We start from the raw sequence: 20,611 nt of genomic DNA, 5'->3' as shown, positions 1-20,611 counted from the left end.
TGGCACTGCCGTCTTAGGATATGGCCACTTCAAAGGTACCTGCTGATAAAAAGCAGGAGGCTATCCTGAAGTCTGTATTTACACACTCAGGTACTAGACTGAGACCTGCAGATAGTGCTGCTGCAGCGTGGTCTGTGACCCTGTCAAACAGGGATACTATTTTGCGAACATAAGAGCATATTAAAGACGTCGTCTTATATATGAGGGATGCACAGAGGGATATTTTGCCGGCTGGCATCCAGAATTAATGCAATGTCCATTCTGTCAGGAGGGTATTAGAGACCCGACACTGGACAGGTGATGCTGACTTTAAAAGGCACATAGAGCCTTATAAGGGTGAGGAATTGTTTGGGGATGGTCTCTTGGACCTCGTATCCACAGCAACAGCTGGGAAGAAAATTTTTTACCTCAGGTTTCCTCACAGCCTAAGAAAGCACTGTATTATCAGGTACAGTCCTTTCGGCTTCAGAAAAGCAAGCGGGTCAAAGGCGCTTCCTTTCTGCACAGAGATGAGGGAAGAGGGAAAAAGCTGCACCAGTCAGCCAGTTCCCAGAATCAAAATTCTTCCCCCGCTTCCTCTGAGTCCACCGCATGATGCGGGGGCTCCACAGGCATAGCCAGGTACGGTGGGGGGCCGCCTCCAAAAAAAAAAAATTTCAGCGATCAGTGGGCTCGCTCACAGGTGGATCCCTGGATCCTTCAAGTAGTATCTCAGGGGTACAAGCTGGAATTCGAGGCATCTCCCCCCCGCCGTTTCCTCAAATCTGCCTTGCCGACAACTCCCTCAGGCAGGGAGGCTGTGCTACAGGCAATTCACAAGCTGTATTCCCAGCAGGTGATAGTCAAGGTGCCCCTACTTCAACAAGGACGGGGTTACTATTCCACACTGTTTGTGGTACCGAAACCGGACGGTTCGGTGAGACCCATTTTAAATTTGAAATCCTTGAACACATACATAAAAAAATTCTAGTTCAAGATGGAATCGCTCAGGGCGGTTATTGCAAGCCTGGAGGAGGGGGATTACATGGTATCCCTGGACATCAAGGATGCTTACCTACATGTCCCCATTTACCATCCTCACCAGGAGTACCTCAGATTTGTGGTACAGGATTGCCATTACCAATTCCAAACACTGCCATTTGGACTGTCCACGGCACCGATGGTCTTTACCAAGGTAATGGCAGAAATGATGATACTCCTTCGAAAAAAGGGAGTTTTAATTGTCCCGTACTCGGACGATCTCCTTATAAGGCGAGGTCCAAGGAGCAGTTGTTGGTCGGAGTAGCACTATCTCGGGAAGTGCTACAACAGCACGGATGGATTCTATACATTCCAAAGTCACAGCTGGTTCCTACCACACGCCTACTGTTCCTGGGGATGGTTCTGGACACAGAACAGAAAAAAGTGTTTCTCCCGCAGGAGAAAGCCAAGGAGCTGTCATCTCTAGTCAGAGACCTCCTGAAACCAAAACAGGTATCGGTGCATCACTGCACACGAGTCCTGGGAAAAATGGTAGCTTCTTACGAAGCAAAATTCCATTCGGCAGGTTCCATGCAAGAACCTTTCAGTGGGACCTCTTGGACAAGTGGTCGGGATCGCATCTTCAGATGCATCGGCTGATAACCCTGTCTCCAAGGACCAGGGTATCTCTACTGTGGTGGCTGCAGAGTGCTCATCTTCAAGAGGGCCACATATTCGGCATACAGGACTGGGTCCTGGTAACCACGGATGCCAGCCTTCGAGGCTGGGGGGCAGTCACACAGGGAAGAAATTTCCAAGGACTTTGGTCAAGTCAGGAGTCGTCCCTACACATAAATATTCTGGAACTGAGGGCCATTTACGATGCCCTAAGTCTGGCAAGGCCTCTGCTTCAAAACCAGCCGGTACTGATCCAATCAGACAACATCACGGCAGTCGCCCATGTAAACCGACAGGGCGGCACAAGAAACAGGATGGCGATGGCAGAAGCCACAAGGATTCTCCGATGGGCGGAAAATCACGTCTTAGCACTGTCAGCAGTGTTCATTCCGGGAGTGGACAACTGGGAAGCAGACTTCCTCAGCAGACACGACCTACACCCGGGAGAGTGGGGACTTCATCCAGAAGTCTTCCAACTGTTGGTAAACCGTTGGGAAAGGCCACAGGTGGACATGATGGCGTCCCACCTAAACAAAAAACTAGATATTGCGCCAGGTCAAGGGACCCTCAGGCAATAGCTGTGGACGCTCTAGTGACACCGTGGGTGTACCAGTCGGTTTATGTGTTCCCTCCTCTTCCTCTCATACCAAAGGTACTGAGAATAATAAGAAAACGAGGAGTAAGAACGATACTCGTGGTTCCGGATGGGCCAAGGGGAGCTTGGTACCCAGAACTTCAAGAAATTATATCAGAGGACCCATGGCCTCTACCGCTCAGACAGGATCTGCTACAGCAGGGGCCCTGTCTGTTCCAAGACTTACCGCGGCTGCGTTTGACGGCATGGCGGTTGAATTCCGGATCCTAAAGGAAAAGGGCGTTCCGGAGGAAGTCATTCCTACGCTGATAAAAGCCAGGAAAGAAGTAACCGCAAACCATTATCACCGTATTTGGCGAAAATATGTTGCGTGGTGTGAGGCCAGGAAGGCCCCAACAGAGGAATTTCAGCTGGGTCGTTTTCTGCACTTCCTACAGTCAGGAGTGACTATGGGCCTAAACTTGGGTTCCATTAAGGTCCAGATTTCGGCTCTGTCGATTTTTTTCCAGAAAGAACTGGCTTCACTGCCTGGTGTTCAGACATTTGTAAAGGGAGTGCTACATATTCAGCCCCCTTTTGTGCCTCCTGTGGCACTTTGGGATCTCAACGTGGTGTTGAGTTTCCTAAAATCACATTGGTTTGAGCCACTTAAAACTGTGGATTTGAAATATCTCACGTGGAAAGTGGTCATGTTATTGGCCTTGGCTTCGGCCAGGCGTGTGTCAGCATTGGCGGCTTTGTCATGTAAAAGCCCTTATCTGATTTTCCATATGGATAGGGCAGAATTGAGGACTCGTCCCCAGTTTCTCCCTAAGGTGGTATCAGCTTTTCACTTGAACCAACCTATTGTAGTGCCTGCGGCTACTAGGGACTTGGAAGATTCCAAGTTACTGGACGTAGTCAGGGCCTTAAAAATTTATATTTCCAGGACGGCTGGAGTCAGGAAAACTGACTCGCTTTTTATCCTGTAGGCACCCAACAAAATAGGTGCTCCTGCTTCTAAGCAGACTATTGCTCGCTGAATTTGTAGCACAATTCAGCTGGAGCATTCTGCGGCTGGATTGCCGCATCCTAAATCAGTAAAAGCCCATTCCACGAGGAAAGTGGGCTCATCTTGGGCGGCTGCCCGAGGGGTCTCGGCTTTACAACTTTGCCGAGCTGCAACTTGGTCAGGGGCAAACACGTTTGCTAAATTCTACAAATTTGATACCCTGGCTGAGGAGGACCTTGAGTTCTCTCATTCGGTGCTGCAGAGTCATCCGCACTCTCCCGCCCATTTGGGAGCTTTGTTATAATCCCCATGGTCCTTACGGAGTTCCCAGCATCCACTAGGACGTCAGAGAAAATAAGATTTTACTCACCGGTAAATCTATTTCTCGTAGTCCGTAGTGGATGCTGGGCGCCCATCCCAAGTGCGGATTGTCTGCAATACTTGTATGTAGTTATTGCCTAACTAAGGGTTATTGTTGAGCCATCTGTTGAGAGGCTCAGTTATATTTCATACTGTTAACTGGGTATAGTATCACGAGTTATACGGTGTGATTGGTGTGGCTGGTATGAGTCTTACCCGGGATTCAAAATCCTTCCTTATTGTGTCAGCTCTTCCGGGCACAGTATCCTAACTGAGGTCTTGAGGAGGGTCATAGTGGGAGGAGCCAGTGCACACCAGATAGTACCTAATCTTTCTTTTAGAGTGCCCAGTCTCCTGCGGAGCCCGTCTATTCCCCATGGTCCTTACGGAGTTCCCAGCATCCACTACGGACTACGAGAAATAGATTTACCGGTGAGTAAAATCTTATTATAAAACTGTCCAGACCTGTAAATAAGAGTGAAGTTTGGCTCTCTTCTAGGAATCACAGCATATTATTTGAGATTTATACCCAGTTTTGCCACCTTAGAAGGCTTTTAGTATTGTATTGATGTTACTACAATGCTTTCTGTATTGTATAAAAATACAATAAGATGCTGTTATAATGTATATACTGTACAGTAAGTTACAGGAATTCTCTTTGCATGTATAAATGCTGCCAATATTTTATAGAGGGGGACATTTACAATGTTGACATTCATAATGTTGACACCAAAATGTTGACAGTTATGATGTCAACATTGCTAAAACGTTTAAAGGTAACGGCCCTCATTCCGAGTTGTTTGCTCGCAAGCTGCTTTTAGCAGCATTGCACACGCTAAGCCGCCGCCTACTGGGAGTGAATCTAAAGGGGGGTACTCACGGGAGAGATGTGTGCTGAGCGATCTTAACACAGACCGCTCAGCACACATCTCTCACCCCGCTCAGCACAGCGCGATGTGCTGAGCGAGGGGAAAAGCCGACGGGGGGGCCGCTCACTTCACACAACGGTGAAGTGAGCGACCCGCTAGATTGAGCCTGCATGCAGGCTCAATCTAGCATCGGCGATAGCGATGCGCGGGGCCGCGCATCGCTATCGCTGGAGGGCATACACACGGCAGATCCGTGCTAAAAATCTAAGCAATCTAGCAAGATTGCTTAGATTTTAAGCACGGATCTCTCCGTGTGTACCCCCCTTTAGCTTAGCAAAATTGCGAACGAAAGATTCTCTAAATTGCAAATAGAAATTTCTTTGCAGTTTCTGAGTAGCTCGATACTTTACTCTGCCACTGTGATCAGTTCAGTCAGTTTCGTTCCTGGTTTGACGTCACAAACACACCCAGCGTTCGGCCAGACACTCCCCCGTTTCTCCAGCCACTCCCGCGTTTTTCCCAGAAACGGCAGCGTTTTTTCACACACTCCCATAAAACGGCCAGTTTCCGCCCAGAAACACCCACTTCCTGTCAATCACACTACAAACACCAGAACGAAGAAAAAACCTTGTAATGCCGTGAGTAAAATACCAAACTTCTTAGCAAATTTACTTGGCGCAGTCGCAGTGCGAACATTGCGCATGCGCAATTAGCGGAAAATCGATGCGATGCGAAGAAAATTACCGAGCGAACAACTCAGAATGAGGGCCCACATGTCAACATTCTCAGAATGTCATCATACGAAATGTCTGTTGTCATGTTGACATTAGGTTTAGACTGTGCGTGGGAGGGTTAGGGTTTGCTGCGGGGAGAGTTTAGGGTAAGACTGCAGAAGGGGAGCTAGGGTTAGACACTAGAGGGGATGCTTAGGGATAGGGATTAGGGAATATGGCCAGAGGATAACAGGTCTGACCTGGAACTGACAATCAGATGACTGCCAATACCTGGACATTGTGCTGGAGCTGCTGCAGTTAATTGGAGCAGGTAAGTGATCCCTGGACCACTAGGGCCAATACATCAACATTCTGACATGTTGACACTTTATCAGTGTCCATGATCAATGTTGACATTATGGGGGGAATTCAAATGTTTGAAAAGTAATTTGGGTGTCTGTTTTTTTTCCTATTAGGAAAAAACAGACAGCCAACTGACTTTTCAAACAATTGAATATCCCCCTATGACTGTCAGCATTTCATACCATACCAGGGGTGGATTTAGTTGTCAAGGCACTCCAAGGCACTTCTAGGCACAGCAGCAAGATAAGCAACCTTCTAATAAAAATAAAAAAAACTAATTTTTTTGTTCTAACAGCTTATTTGATTATTCAGTGACAGCACTAAAACAAGCATACAAGTGCCGCCCCTAAAAAGTAACACACCTAGGCATGAATAATTCACCACTGTACCATTCCCATGTAGACGTCACTAGAATAATCTCTGCACTGAATAGTAGTCATATGGGTCTAATAGTTGTATTTTATTGTACCTTATTTTACTACATCCATGTAAGAAAAACACATCATCACCCATTGCTAGAGCCGGATTTAGACCTCATGGGGCTCTAGCCAAGATACCGGTTTGGGGCTCCCCTCCTACAATCCATAGCACTATATTTTAATTCCTGATTATGAGTGGCACTGCAAGCAAGGGCGTAGCTACCATAGTTGCAGGCAGTGCAGCTGCTATGGGGCCCAGACCTGAGGAGTGCTCACCTTCCCTGTCAAAGTTACATGTGTTATATACATTTTTCACCATTGGGTGGTATGTAGGGCTCCTTTCTAACTTTTTCCTTGGGGCCTGCAATATATATAGGTATGCCCCTGAACCTACTTATTATAGTGTGTTATAAAATTAACAGGAGGACATTTTAATGTTATAGATTATAAACCGGGGCACTAATGAGGCACAATATGGATGGGGAGCACTATAGCCCAAATTTATTAAGCCATAACAAGAGAAAAAAAGTGGAGAGGGATAAAGAGCTTTCTAACTGCCTGTCATGATCCGGGTTATTAGCCCCCATTATTTACCTGCTAAGTGCCTTTTGAGACTGTCCCGGCGTTCCAGGCCTGGGCTCCACCTGCGCTGTCTGCGGGCAGCGCACTGCATATCTGTGTCTCAAGGTTCTCCTCTGTGATCGTAGCAGCGCTGACATGGCAACATTATATTAAACATCCATCTGTTTAAAGTATGGCGTATCCTGCCCTCTGCGGCCTCCGCCGCCATTACTGCTGATTCTCACATGTTAAATATAAACAGACTTTCCCTCCAGTTTCAAACATGGGTGCAGCCATATTTGTTTTCATCACATGTTGTTTTCAGCCTATCCGCTGTAGTCTGGACTCTGTGTAATCATCCAGCCAATCCCTGTTCACCAGCTGGTATAAATATCCTGCTCCAGGGCTGGATAATCGTCAGTGCTTTGGTTGTCAATCCTGCATACATGTCTCTCCTGTTTAGTGAATTTACAGCTTGACTTTCCAGGTATTCCAGCTCCTGTGATTCAGCTTCTCCAAAAGACCGGCACCAATTACCACCCTGCGGTGCAGCCTGACTCCTGCAGTGTTCCAGATCTGCTTCCTGGCTATCTACTGTGATCCTGACCTCTGCTCCCAGCTTTCAGCGGTGTTCTGGTATCGTTGCCACTTCCAATATCTACTGCATCGCTCACTAGCTTCAATGGTACAGTTGTCACTGGCTTCCAGCTTCCAGTGTTCCATCACTTCCAGCTTCCAGCAGTGCTTGGTGTTACCATCTGCCTTCAGCGGTGCTTCACGTAATCTCCAGCGGTATTCCTATATTGCTCTGCACTACTGCTTCGCTCACTAGCTTCAATGGTACAGTTGTCACTGGCTTCCAGCTTCCAGCGTTCCATCGCTTCCAGCTTCCAGCAGTGCTTGGTGTTACCATCTGCCTTCAGCAGTGCTTCACGTCATCTCCAGCGGTATTCAGTAATATCAGTAATATCAGGTATGGTTCCCAAAGACTGGCGTATAGCGGAAGTAGTGCCTATATTCAAAAAGGGAAGTAAAGCTGAACCAGGTAATTATAGACCAGTTAGTCTTACATCTATAGTGTTGAAAGTATTGGAAGGTATTCTAAGAGATAGTATTCAGAAGTTCCTTGAAGTCAATAAGGTCATTAAAAGAAATCAACATGGGTTTATGAAGGACAGATCCTGTCAAACCAACTTACTTGGCTTTTATGAAACCGTAAGCGCAAACCTAGATCAGGGTAAAGAGGTGGATGTAATCTTTTTAGATTTTGCCAAAGCATTCGACACTGTACCCCACATGAGACTTATCTACAAGCTACAAGAAACAGGGCTAGGAAGCACAATATGCACTTGGGTCAAAAACTGGTTAGATAATAGGGAGCAGCGCGTTGTGGTTAATGGATCTTTTTCAAATTGGACTGAAGTGCTAAGTGGTGTGCCGCAAGGCTCAGTATTAGGACTGCTATTGTTCAATATTTTCATTAACGACCTAACAGAAGGTCTAGAGAGCATGGTGTCAATTTTTGCAGATGATACCAAATTGTGTAAAGTTATAAATGCGGAGGGGGGTGCTGAGTCGCTTCAGAACGACTTAGTTAAATTAGAAGCTTGGGCAGCGAAATGGAGAATGCGCTTCAATACAAATGTAAGGTAATGCACTGTGGTAACAAGAACAAAAATAACACTCACCTACTAAATGGGGTAAAATTAGGGGATTCTGTACTGGAAAAGGACTTAGGTGTCCTCATAGATGGCAAACTAAGCAGTAGTACCCAAAGTAGGACTGCAGCAAAGAAGGCTAATGAGATATTAGCATGAATAAAATAGGGAATTGATGCTAGGGACCAGAGTATTGTACTCCCGTTATATAAATCACTTGTGAGGCCACACCTTGAATACTGTGTACAATTCTGGGCACCTTACTACAAAAAGGATTTCCTGGAGCTATAAAAGGTTCAAAGGCGGGTGACCAAACTAATTAAGGGTATGGAGACGCTGGAATACGAGGAAAGGCTTGCAAGACTAGGAATGTTTACACTGTAAAAGAGGAGATTAAGAGGGGACATGATCAACATTTACAAATATATAAGGGGACAATATACAGATCTTGCGCAAGACCTGTTTTTGGTTAGATCAACACAGAGAACTCGTGGACACTCGCTCAGGTTAGAAGAAAGGAGATTCAGCACAATACGGCGTAAAGGCTTTTTTACAGTAAGGATGATACGTGTTTGGAATTCCCTGCCTGAGGTAGTTGTAATGGCCGACTCAGTCAGCACCTTTAAGAATGGGTTAGATAAATTCTTAATGGATAAGGTTATCCAGGGTTACGGGGCATAGTCACGCACTATGGTTATTATAAAAAAGAGGGGTAAAACGTAACAGCAGTCATCAACTTCAGTCAAAATTTTATACAAAATAATCGTGCATAGAAGACCACAAATAGGTTGAACTCGATGGACAATTGTCTTTTTTCAACCTTAGATATATGTTACTCTGTTACTATGTTACTATGTTACTATGTATTCATATATCGCCCTGCATATCAGTCCACACAACATCGGACCACAGTATCCATCGATGCTCACCATCAAACTGTTGCTCCAGTGGTGAGTTCAGTACATCTTTCCTCACACCGGTTCCGTCCGGTAGTATCTGGCAATCCTATCTACATCTCTTCAACCTCAATGTATCAGTACCTATCCCAGTCTCCTGTTTACCACCTACTGGACAGTACTTGCTTGTTCCTCATTACAGCGGTTAGCTGTGGCCACGGACTTTCCCACTCCGGATTTTGGCAAGGACTTTGTTATCTTGTTCTGCACAGCCACAGTCTCAAATACCAGTAGCATTCCCAGGAACTGTACTGCATTCTCATTCTGCACTCATATCTGTTGAAGATATTTCATTGCCAAGATTTATACTGTGTGTTCAATAAACTGACTGTTATATTTTACTCCATTGTTGTGGTCACGCCTTCGGGTTCATAGTGTTCGAACATCCTGTATGTCTAGGAACCTTATATCACCTCCATGGTTCACCTACATGCCAGCCCCTACATCTGAGGCTTCCCTCAGTCAGCCTCAGCCCTCAGTTGTGACACTGCCATGTTACAGGCTGTGTTTGAAAAATGACAGGAGATGGTTGGCTGGTTATTTATCACTCTTTATCTATCTCCACTTTATCACTTGTTAAAGCTTAATACATTTGGACCTATATACAGAGCTGGATTAAGGCTTCGGGGGGCCTGGGGTACTTAAAACAGGGGGGCCCAAAGGTCTAAAATGAAAATTATAATACATTATATATATATATATATATACTGTATATATACAGTATATATATATATATATATGTATATACTGTATATATGTATTTGTTTCCAGCATGATCGAAACTCCCAAATGCAGTCCAATAGGCCGGTGTCCACACACTCCTTAAAAAAGTATACTATATATACTGGCCTAGGGTGGCATTCGCAGCTCAATAATACCCCTTTTACACTCGCGGCAGAGGTCATTCCCGGGAATGACCCTTTTACATTCAGCGGCATATTGCCGGGTCGGTGACGTCACCGCTGAGTCTCCCGGAGGCGGTTCTTGGAGATAATCTTCTCCGAGCACCGCCTCCTCCTATGCAGAGAACGGGTGCCGGGTCGCCTTGACCCGGTATACCCGTTTACACTGCCAGCTTCCCAGGAATGTCAGCTTCCCGGGAATTGTCCCTGTACCCATTCACACTGAGAAAAATCCCGGGATGATGCGCGTTCATGTGCAATATCACGGGATTTTTCTGCGAGTGTAAAAGGGGTATAAATCACGCTTTACCAATTTGTAATATATCAACGCTTCAATGCATTACATTTTCTTTAGGCTATACTGAAAAAAATGTAATGCATTGAAACTTTACTATATTACAAACTGGTATAGCGTGATTTATTGAGCTGCGAGTGCCACCCTAGGTCTGTATATACACACATATATATATATATATATATATATATATTATGCATAGCTCTGCATACTATATATATATATATATATATATATAGATAAATGTATATATATATATATATATATATAGATAAATGTATATATATATATATATATATATACACACACACGACCCATTTACTTCAACTTTCTACAATAACATAAAAAAAAGTGAATGCATCCTGCCTAACTTTAGCACCGCTGTGCTGGAGGCAAAGACAGGCTGTGACGAGGAACATGAGGAGAGAGAGCATGCAAGTTCCTCTCTCCTCCTCTGGATACTACCAGCTCCACGAGCCGGCAAAGATGAGCATTGCCGGGATCCCGCCTCCCTCTTTCCTGCAGCCTGCGCTCCAACCAGTCACGGAGCCGCAGGCTGCATTTTCATATATCATTGAACAGCGGAGCCGTCGCTTGGCTCTGCTGCCCAGCAGTACTCTGTCTGGCTGGCTGCCCGTCACTTGTTTTAGCAGGGAGCCGCAGTGCCGCAGATCGGATCGGTAATAGAGATCCGATCTGTGGCGGGTGACGGGGGGCCCTGTCACCGCGGGGGGCCCAGGGTTACTTACCCCCAGAGCACCCCCCTTAATCCGGCTCTGCCTATATATCATAATGTGAGTTGGGGGTACTCTGCGGCATAATGTGTACTGGCAAACTCTGAAATGTGACATAGGGTGAACTTAAGCACTACTGTGATTCATATAAGAAACTAGGGCACTACTATGGGGCATAACATTAAGTAAGGCTCTACTATGGTTCAGAAAATGAACCAGGACACTATTATAGGGCATAAAATTAACAATTGCTGCAGAGAAGTGTCTCACTAGAAGCAATGGGGTGAGGGTCCTTTCAAAATGTTGCTATGGGGCCCACAAAGTTTTGGCTACTGTTTGTATAAAAATGTTGTAGCTATATGTGCCTACACCTGTATACAATTTACAGTTTAGTTGAATTGATATTTTATTTCTACTGCTAGATTTGTAAAATGTGTGGACTATTGTTTCCTTTACACCTTGTTATTGGATGTAGAAACACCATGTGTATGACTGAGGCCTTACCGGTAATGTCAGATTTCAAGAGTTTATGGTTTGGGGTTTTATTACACTATTGTTAAATCATCTGTGGGGTGTGGCCATGGGCAGTTTGGATTGGATAGAACTACCACTAATGAATGGAGATTCTGTTCATGTTGAAATAGGAAACAGTACTTACAAAGAAAGTAATGTAAGCAATACATATTAGATGCTGAGACTGCAGATAACATGCTGTCTTCTTTCATATTATAGCAGAGCAAAGTTCATTTTCACCAGCAATATAGTCAGGATTATTATACATACTCTGATATTGTATCTTTAACTTTCATGTTGACTTCATGTCTTCCCCCTGATCTCTATCACCCTACTGTTTTCTATCATAAATCATTCTTTGGCAATTTAAAACACTGGTAGGTAAAGGCTTGGGTATTGAGTTCTTTTCAGGACTGTTGTGAATGATTATTCAGAATAGCAACTGAGTGCACTCAAAATAGTTACGTAACTCTTTGCATTAATGTAAAGCATTCTGAGTCTTGTTGGAATAAAGGCATAGAAATTATTGTTGTTGCAAATCTATTTTTTTTATTGGGACTATGTTTCATTCTAACAATTGACAATCTTACCATGACAATAATGCATTAATATTTATTTAAAACAAATATTGGGTGTAGTTTATTTATTTATAGTCATCAGTATAAAATATTTTGATGGGTTGGCAACACAGTCAGTGATGGTATTAAACATATTCTTTTAGAACTGGCCATATTAAGAGTTTATCTGACACCTGCAAAAACCTGACATAAATATTAAATCCTACAAAAAAGTAGTTCAAACTTTAAAGGGGCTTTATACATGAGCAGTTAGATGGCAATCCCGAATCAAATTTTCATTTTTCTGATCTCTTTTTGACACAGTACGAAAGCCACTGTAATCTTACATCCAACAGCTGACATTCTTATATGCTGACACCTTGCTCAGCAGATAACTTTTAATGCTGTCTTTTATAAAAGTTTAAACTTGGTATATGCGGCTTGAAAAATAATTTATTATGGTCTGCACAAATTTAATCTGTACTAGGGATGGACAAAGCAAAGAGAGCATTGATAAAATGAAGAAAATATATTTGATTCTTTTTTTTCTTTTTTTTTGTGCTGATATTGAGCTTTCTCACCTAAATGGTCATTTACTGAGCATTATGGTGAATTTTCAAGATCTGATCATGCAAGTCGAACACAACAGTTAAAAATTGGTGTGAAGCTGTTAATCTATGTGTGGTGTATGTACTTATTAAATAATAAATAAAACTGGTGGTGGTCACTAGTAACTATCAGCAAAACTCTGCACTCTGAGTACTCCTAATGCTCCCCAAAATTACTAAGTTAGTAGTAAATCAACTCAAGTCTCTCTATCTATTCTAACGGAGAGGACGCCAGCCACGTCCTCTCCCTATCAATCTCAATGCACGTGTGAAAATGGCGGCGACGCGCGGCTCCTTATATAGAATCCGAGTCTCGTGATAGAATACGAGCCTCGCGAGAATTCGACAGCGGGATGATGACATTCGGGCGCGCTCGGGTTAACCGAGCAAGGCGGGAAGATCCGAGTCTGCCTCGGACCCGTGTAAAAAGGCTGAAGTTCGGGGGGGTTCGGATTCCGAGGAACCGAACCCGCTCATCTCTACTTACAGTAGATGACTTGGATTTAATGCATGCTCTCTTAGCTAAGTTCTAGTGCACAATTGTGCTGGTATCCTATAGGAACATTATAATAAAACATTAGGCTAATTAATCAAATGTGGGGATACGAAGTGCAAATATTTTTTTCCGTTTTGCAGAAATTATTTTAATGTATACTTATGAGACAAAGGCATCTGTCATGTCATAACTTAACACTTATTTAAGGAACCAAATGAGATTTAGATTAGCAGTAATTAAGGAGGTAAAAAGTAAATATTTACATTAATTGGCCCTAATAAGTGGTCAAGACAATGGGGTGACTTACTAATCAACTTAAATTAACTTTCATATTTTGTGAGTTTAAAAGATCCAAAAGACAGAAGAGGTAATTTATGAAGTGCACCCAATGGGCACTGAAAACATGTTTTGGTTTTGCATTGTGGCTCTTTAATGACTGCCCAGCACATGGCAAGGTGCACAACTATCCCGAATTCTCGAACCTCTTGCAAATTAAAAGCAAGCCCTGGTGAACTTGAAGGAAGAGCAATATGCAATCATATCAAAGCCCAACCCATTACCCATTAAAGCTTAGTTACCACTTCCAATACAATATTTACAATATTTCATTTTACATGCTTCCTCAATGCCAGCTGAAGCAGCAATCCAACATGGATTTTGTTTATTATTATTTTATTTAAATAGCAAGTTAAATATCTTTTAATCGTATATCTGTTAATTTTTCTTAACTTCCACCTATAAATCATCAACTCCTTTTCAAAATCTTTCTGCAGGGAAATACATATATGGCTGCCAGAGACAACAAATCTACTACACATAGTAAGGTTCTCAATCTGTCATGTGGCATACAGAGGAGATGGAGAAAAGAATGCCACAGTGAAAAAAGAGCTTAGAGGTGCATTTAGAAGTATCTCCTCTCATTGCACCCAGGCCCGGCAACAGGGGGGGTCAAAGGGGACACTCATCCCAGACCCCGATGTTGTGAGGGGCCCCAGGGTCAAGCTGCGGCAGTGCGGCAGCAGAAGATTGGCATGGATTTAAACAATTGTATAAATTAAGGCAGCGCACCGGCCGCGGCCCATCCGCTGTGTAGTTAAAAGCTTTTACTAATAGCTTTTTTCATCATTCAGCAGCTTCCCCTGTGGTAACCCCCCACTGCCCTGGCCAAGCCCCCAGGTCTGCTGTCCGGAACTTCGGCAGCCAGTACCCGTGTGCAGTGCCCTGTCTCTGAGACTGCAGGGTGCGCAGACACACTCAGGCAGGCTGGCTGGCTGGCAGCTTGTTGTGGGGACTCGGAGCCTGGTCCGGCGGCTGTGTGTTGATAAGCGTGTGCGCTCAGCTCTCTAGGAGTTTGGGGGTTTGGTTTGGGCACCTGTCATGGATAAATGTCAGAACAGAGAAGAATCACTGTGGTGGATATATATATCTTTTTATTACCAGGATACAGACTGTCTTGTCTTCACATTTTTTTTTATTATTTTTTTCACCGTTAATTTTTTTTGTGCACGTGCCAAACACTATTTCAAATATGGCAACGGGTATTGAGCAATCTACCCATAGTGGTTACAGGGATGTGCCCCTACCACTAGGAGAAGTGTTATCCTTATCGGAGAGTGAGGCGGAAGGCATCTTATTTCCTGAGATCACGGATACCTTCGAGAGTACCATGCCTAATGAACAAATTTTCTTTAAACTTCTTAAACTAAAGAAGAAAGAGACAGACTACTTTTTACATGGCTCCACCCTGAGCGACTACTATCGTAAAAAATTGATCCCTCGGGGCTTCAGGATTAAAAATACCCCCACCATCGGTAAATTCAACCCAAAGTTTTGCCGACGGTGGGTGGCAGTATTAAATAAATGCAGTTTCGATTTGCTTTTATTGGTTATCGAGGAATCTCAACGTGAACTAACAAAAATCAATGATAATATCAAAACCTTTGAAGCCACCTTGGATATCTCATTTAAAGATGATCCAGACACCCAATGGATGATTAAACTCCAGGAACAGGTTGATAAGTACCGACAAGATTTACTGAAATTTAAGCGTGACAAGCTTATAGTGGTCCAAAGAGACTACCAACTGGGCTCTGTATACCCCTGGGTGAATAACCCAGGTGTCTCCACCAAACGTCAAGGGATACCCAGATGGAGACAACGACGGGACCGAGCCGCCAATGAATCTTCAGGTACACAATCATCCTTAAGCGATCAGGATGGCGACCAACCTAAAACCCAGGGTAAACCCCCTTTAGGGATTCGCACCCGCACTCAATGCGGGGCTCCAAAAAAACCCGGCGAGGTGGCCAATGGCAAAGAATCTACAAGCAAAAAGCGAACCGCCAGAAAGAAAACATAGTTTTTAATCTGTCAAATAGAACTTTAACCAGTGATGAAGAAAGCGTCTTGAATAAAGGTCTTTCATTTATACCGTCTACTTCCTTTGACAAATTTACCTGGACCGTTGACCTACACAAATTTTCTCGACAGATTAGACTCAAGGAGTTCTTCAACAAACAACCAGTACAATTACCAGCATCTCAATTACAAAGGTTTAAACCCAAGTCATCCTTTGATCCTTCTTCTTCTAACAACTCACTCAAAGTTTTTTCCAGAACCCTCAACAAATGTGCAATGGATGAATGTAGTAATTTTGTCCCTTCTAGGAACAACCTTACCAGAGCCGAAAGAACAGCTCTGAAGAACCTGCAAAACTATAAGGACATTGTTATCCGCCCCGCCGACAAGGGCGGGGGAGTGGGGGTCTTGGACCTGGAATATTATCGCCAGGATTTGCAATCTCAGTTAAATGACCCAGAAGTGTATAAGGAATTGGGATCGGATCCTACAAATCTATTCAAAAATGAATTAGATACTGTCCTCAAAGATGCCAGTGAAAAGGGTTTCATCACAGAGACTGTCCGTCAAGCGTTAACCACTAATCATCCTAAAACTCCGGTGTTATATTCCATCCCGAAATTACACAAAAATCCCAGTAGCCCGCCTGGACGGCCTATCATCAGTGCACGAGAATCCATCTACTACATTATATCTCAATATTTAGACAGCTTCTTACAGGAACTCATTCAAGATCAGCCAACGTTCCTAAAAGATTCTTCAACATTTCTCAAGAAATTATCTACATTTCCTACACTCCCTAAAGGCTGTTATCTTTGTACAGTAGATGTGGTGTCATTATACACCAACATTCCCCATGAGAGGGGAGTACAGGCCGTCCGCAGGTTTCTTACTGGTAATCTGGCATATCGTGGTCCAGATATCAACTTATTTTGTGAGTTATTATTATTATCATTAACCAGGAATTATTTTCTTTTTGATTGTCGTTGGTATATCCAACTGAGGGGCTGTGCTATGGGATCTTGTGTGGGGCCGTCCCTAGCCAACATTTTTATGTTTGATATCGATCATAACCTCTTTTTATTAAACCCCATGATGCAACCCCACATTTTATATTTAACTAGATATATAGATGATTTATTCATCATCTGGACCAGCACTTGCCAAGAATTCAAAAACGCCATGGACCAGGTAAATACCCTTGATGACAACATACATTTTACATACTCCATCAGCAATGAACAGGTACAATTTTTGGATGTGGAAGTCTCCATCCTTGATGGGAAACTCACAACTGATCTGTATAAAAAACCTACGGATCGAAATACTATTCTGAGGGCTGACAGCCAACATCCGGGCTTTGTTTCCCAGAGTCTCCCTAAATCCCAATTCCTTCGTGCAATCCGGACCTGTGACACACTGACTAAAGCGGAATATCGTATAGACCAGATGATCCAACAGTTTGTTTCCAGAGGTTACGATATCACCCGGTTGTTGTCTACTAAGGCTCAGGTGCTAAAAATCCAGCGAGATGACACCCTCAAACAGAAAACCTCTTCTGGGGCACTGGGTAAACGGATTCCATTTGTCCAGGAGTTCCATCCCCTTAATCATAAGATCATGGAACAAGGAAAGAACCTGTGGCCCATACTTACGGCTGATCCTGAATTAAAATCCCTGCAAGATTGTAAATTGATGCCAAGCTACAAACGAAACCGTAATCTCCGTGACATTTTAGTTAAAAATGACATTTCAAATATGAACATCACCATTCCTAAAACTTTCCTTACTCGACAACCGGGTTGTTATAAGTGCCTAGGTTGCACGACATGCCGCTCAATGGAAAGTGGCCCTTTCTTCAATCATCCACACTCCGGATCAAAAATTAAAATCAAGCATGTCTTAACCTGTCAGAGCACCTATGTCATTTACTACATTAAGTGTCCATGCGGTTTACTGTATATAGGTAAAACCATTAGGCAATTCAGAGAGAGGATGGCTTTACATCGCCAAGCTATACGGTCTGCCCTTGCAGGGACCCCTCAGGAACAACCGGTCGCCCGCCACTTTCGTGAAGCAAATCACACATTGGCCAGTTTACGACACAAGGTCATTGACCATATTCCGGCCAATATACGGGGTGGTGACCGGGGAGTCTTATTGCTACGCAGGGAGGCCCGGTGGATTTTTGAACTCCGCACACTGTCACCATATGGTCTAAATGAGTCCAATAACCTGGGGTGCTTTTTATAGCCTTCGCATAAAAAACCCCTTTTTAATCCATTATTATCTAAGTGTAATTTTTGATTGATGCATTAATGTATTATTATTAGACCTTTATATTGCATATCCATATATATTCTTGCTAAAATATGCCTAAATATGTACATGCATGCTCCACCTCACCAACACTTCTTCCAAGTGTTTTGCACATTTATTTATATTTTAATTCTCACGTTATTGGTGAACTGCTAACAGTTGAAAAATCTTTCTTTGTCTTCAGTGCTGCGTCTGCCTCCGGCGGGTTACCATGGAAACGGCGCTGGAGAGCGCACGTCGCCGGCCGGTGACGTCATCAAGTCCCGTCCAGGAAGCACACGCAGCGCACACGAGGGTCTGTGTGGTGGGTTATTTAAGGTAAGATGTTTCCTCATGTATGTTATTCTTGTCCTGACGAAATTTATGTTTAATAAATGAAACGTTGACTGTATGATGCTGCGCTGTCAGCTCATTTACTTGAACCAGCCTATTGCTCGTATCTAAGTCCTCTGAGTGCCGGACCCTCTCTCACTGCTATATATATAGATATATATATATATATATATATATATATTAGTGATGAGCGGGTTCGGTTCCTCGGGATCCGAACCCCCCCCGAACTTCACCCATTTTACACGGTTCCGAGGCAGACTCGGATCTTCCCGCCTTGCTCGGTTAACCCGAGCGCGCCCGAACGTCATCATCCCGCTGTCGGATTCTCGCGAGATTCATATTCTATATAAGGAGCCGCGCGTCGCCGCCATTTTCACTCGTGCTTTGGAGATGATAGCGAGAGGATGTGGCTGCGTTCTCTCAGTTTCTGTGTTCAGTGCGCTGCAAATATCTGTGCTCAGTGTTCTGCAAATATCTGTGCTCAGTGTGCTTGCAAATATCTGTGCTCAGTGTGCTGAAAATATCTATGTTCTCTGCCTGAAAAACGCTCCATATCTGTGCTGCATTGCGGTATATAGTAAGAGGACAGTGCAGAATTTTGCTGTGACCACCAGTATATATATAGCAGTACGGTACAGTAGTCCACTGCTCTACCTCTGTGTCGTCAAGTATACTATGCATCCATACCTGTGCTGCATTTTAGTTGTGCGCAGTATATAGTAGGACGACAGTGCAGAATTTTGCTGACCACCGGTATATATATAGCAGTACGGTACAGTAGTCCACTGCTCTACCTCTGTGTTGTCAAGTATACTATGCATCCTTACCTGTGCTGCATTTTAGTTATGCGCAATATATAGTAGGAGGACAGTGCAGAATTTTGCTGACCATCAGTATATATACAGCAGTACGGTACAGTAGTCCACTGCTCTACCTCTGTGTCGTCAAGTATACTACAAAAGTTCAGTAAAATGACCCAAAAATCAAAATTAAAAGCGTCTGATGAGAAGCGTAAACTTGCCAATATGCCATTTACGACACGGAGTGGCAAGGAACGGCTGAGGCCCTGGTCTATGTTCATGGCTAGTGGTTCAGATTCACATGAGGATGGAAGCACTCATCCTTTCGCTATAAAACTGCAGTGCCACTCCTAGATGGGCCAGTGTTTGTGTCGGCCACTTGGGTCGCTTAGCTTAGTCACACAGCTACCTCATTGCACCTCTTTTTTTCTTTGCAACATGTGCTGTTTGGGGACTATTTTTTAAATCTGCCATCCTGTCTGACACTGCAGTGCCACTCCTAGATGAGCCAGGTGTTTGTGTCGGCCACTTGGGTCGCTTAGCTTAGCCATCCAGCGACCTCGGTGCAAATTTTAGGACTAAAACTAATATTGTGAGGTGTGAGGTGTTCAGAATAGACTGGAAATGAGTGGAAATTATGGTTATTGAGGTTAATAATACTATGGGATCAAAATGACCCCCAAATTCTATGATTTAAGCTGTTTTAGAGGGTTTTTTGTAAAAAAACACCCGAATCTAAAACACACCCGAATCCGACAAAAAATTTTCAGGGAGGTTTTGCAAAAACGCGTCCGAATCCAAAACATGGCCGCGGTACCGAATCCAATACCAAAGCACAAAACCCGAAAAATGTCCAGTGCACATCACTAATATATATATATCTGTAAAGAAGAGTATGACTATTTACTAGTGAAGTTTCCTATCATTCCGACATTTTATCATATCCCGAAAGTACACAAAAGTAAAACATCACCTCCGGGTCGACCTATAGTGGCAGGGATTAATTCCCTAACATCGAACTTATCACACTATTTGGACCTTAAACTACAGCCTTACGTAGTGAAGCTTACATCTTATCTGAAAGATTCAACCAGTGTACTGAGGACATTAGATACTTTTGTCTGGACTGAAGAATTCTGTTGGTTAACTATTGACGTCCAGGCTTTATATTCATGCATCCCTCATAATAAAGGCCTTGAAGCTGTTAAACAAGTATTATCTGCAGACCCAGGGAAATCGGACAAGGAAATAAAGTTCCTCCTTGATAGTATTTCATTCATACTGAATCATAACTACTTTGAATTCAATTTGAAATTCTACAGACAACAACAGGGCACAGCAATGGGGACAAAATTCGCCCCATCCTATGCCAATCTCCTCATGGGAGTATGGGAGGAATCATTTATATACAATTCAAGATTCAGTGAGAATATAATATTCTACAAGAGGTATATTGATGACCTCCTGCTGATTTGGAAGGGTGATGGAACAGAGATTACTAACTTTATGTCTTTTATACAAAACAATGATTATAATCTGAAATTCACCCACCGAATGGATTGTAGAAGCATCG

Source organism: Pseudophryne corroboree, chromosome 7 (assembly GCF_028390025.1).
Source record: "Pseudophryne corroboree isolate aPseCor3 chromosome 7, aPseCor3.hap2, whole genome shotgun sequence".
Taxonomy (NCBI): domain Eukaryota; kingdom Metazoa; phylum Chordata; class Amphibia; order Anura; family Myobatrachidae; genus Pseudophryne; species Pseudophryne corroboree.
The sequence above is the reverse complement of the archived record's forward strand: the minus strand, read 5'-3'. Positions refer to the sequence as shown.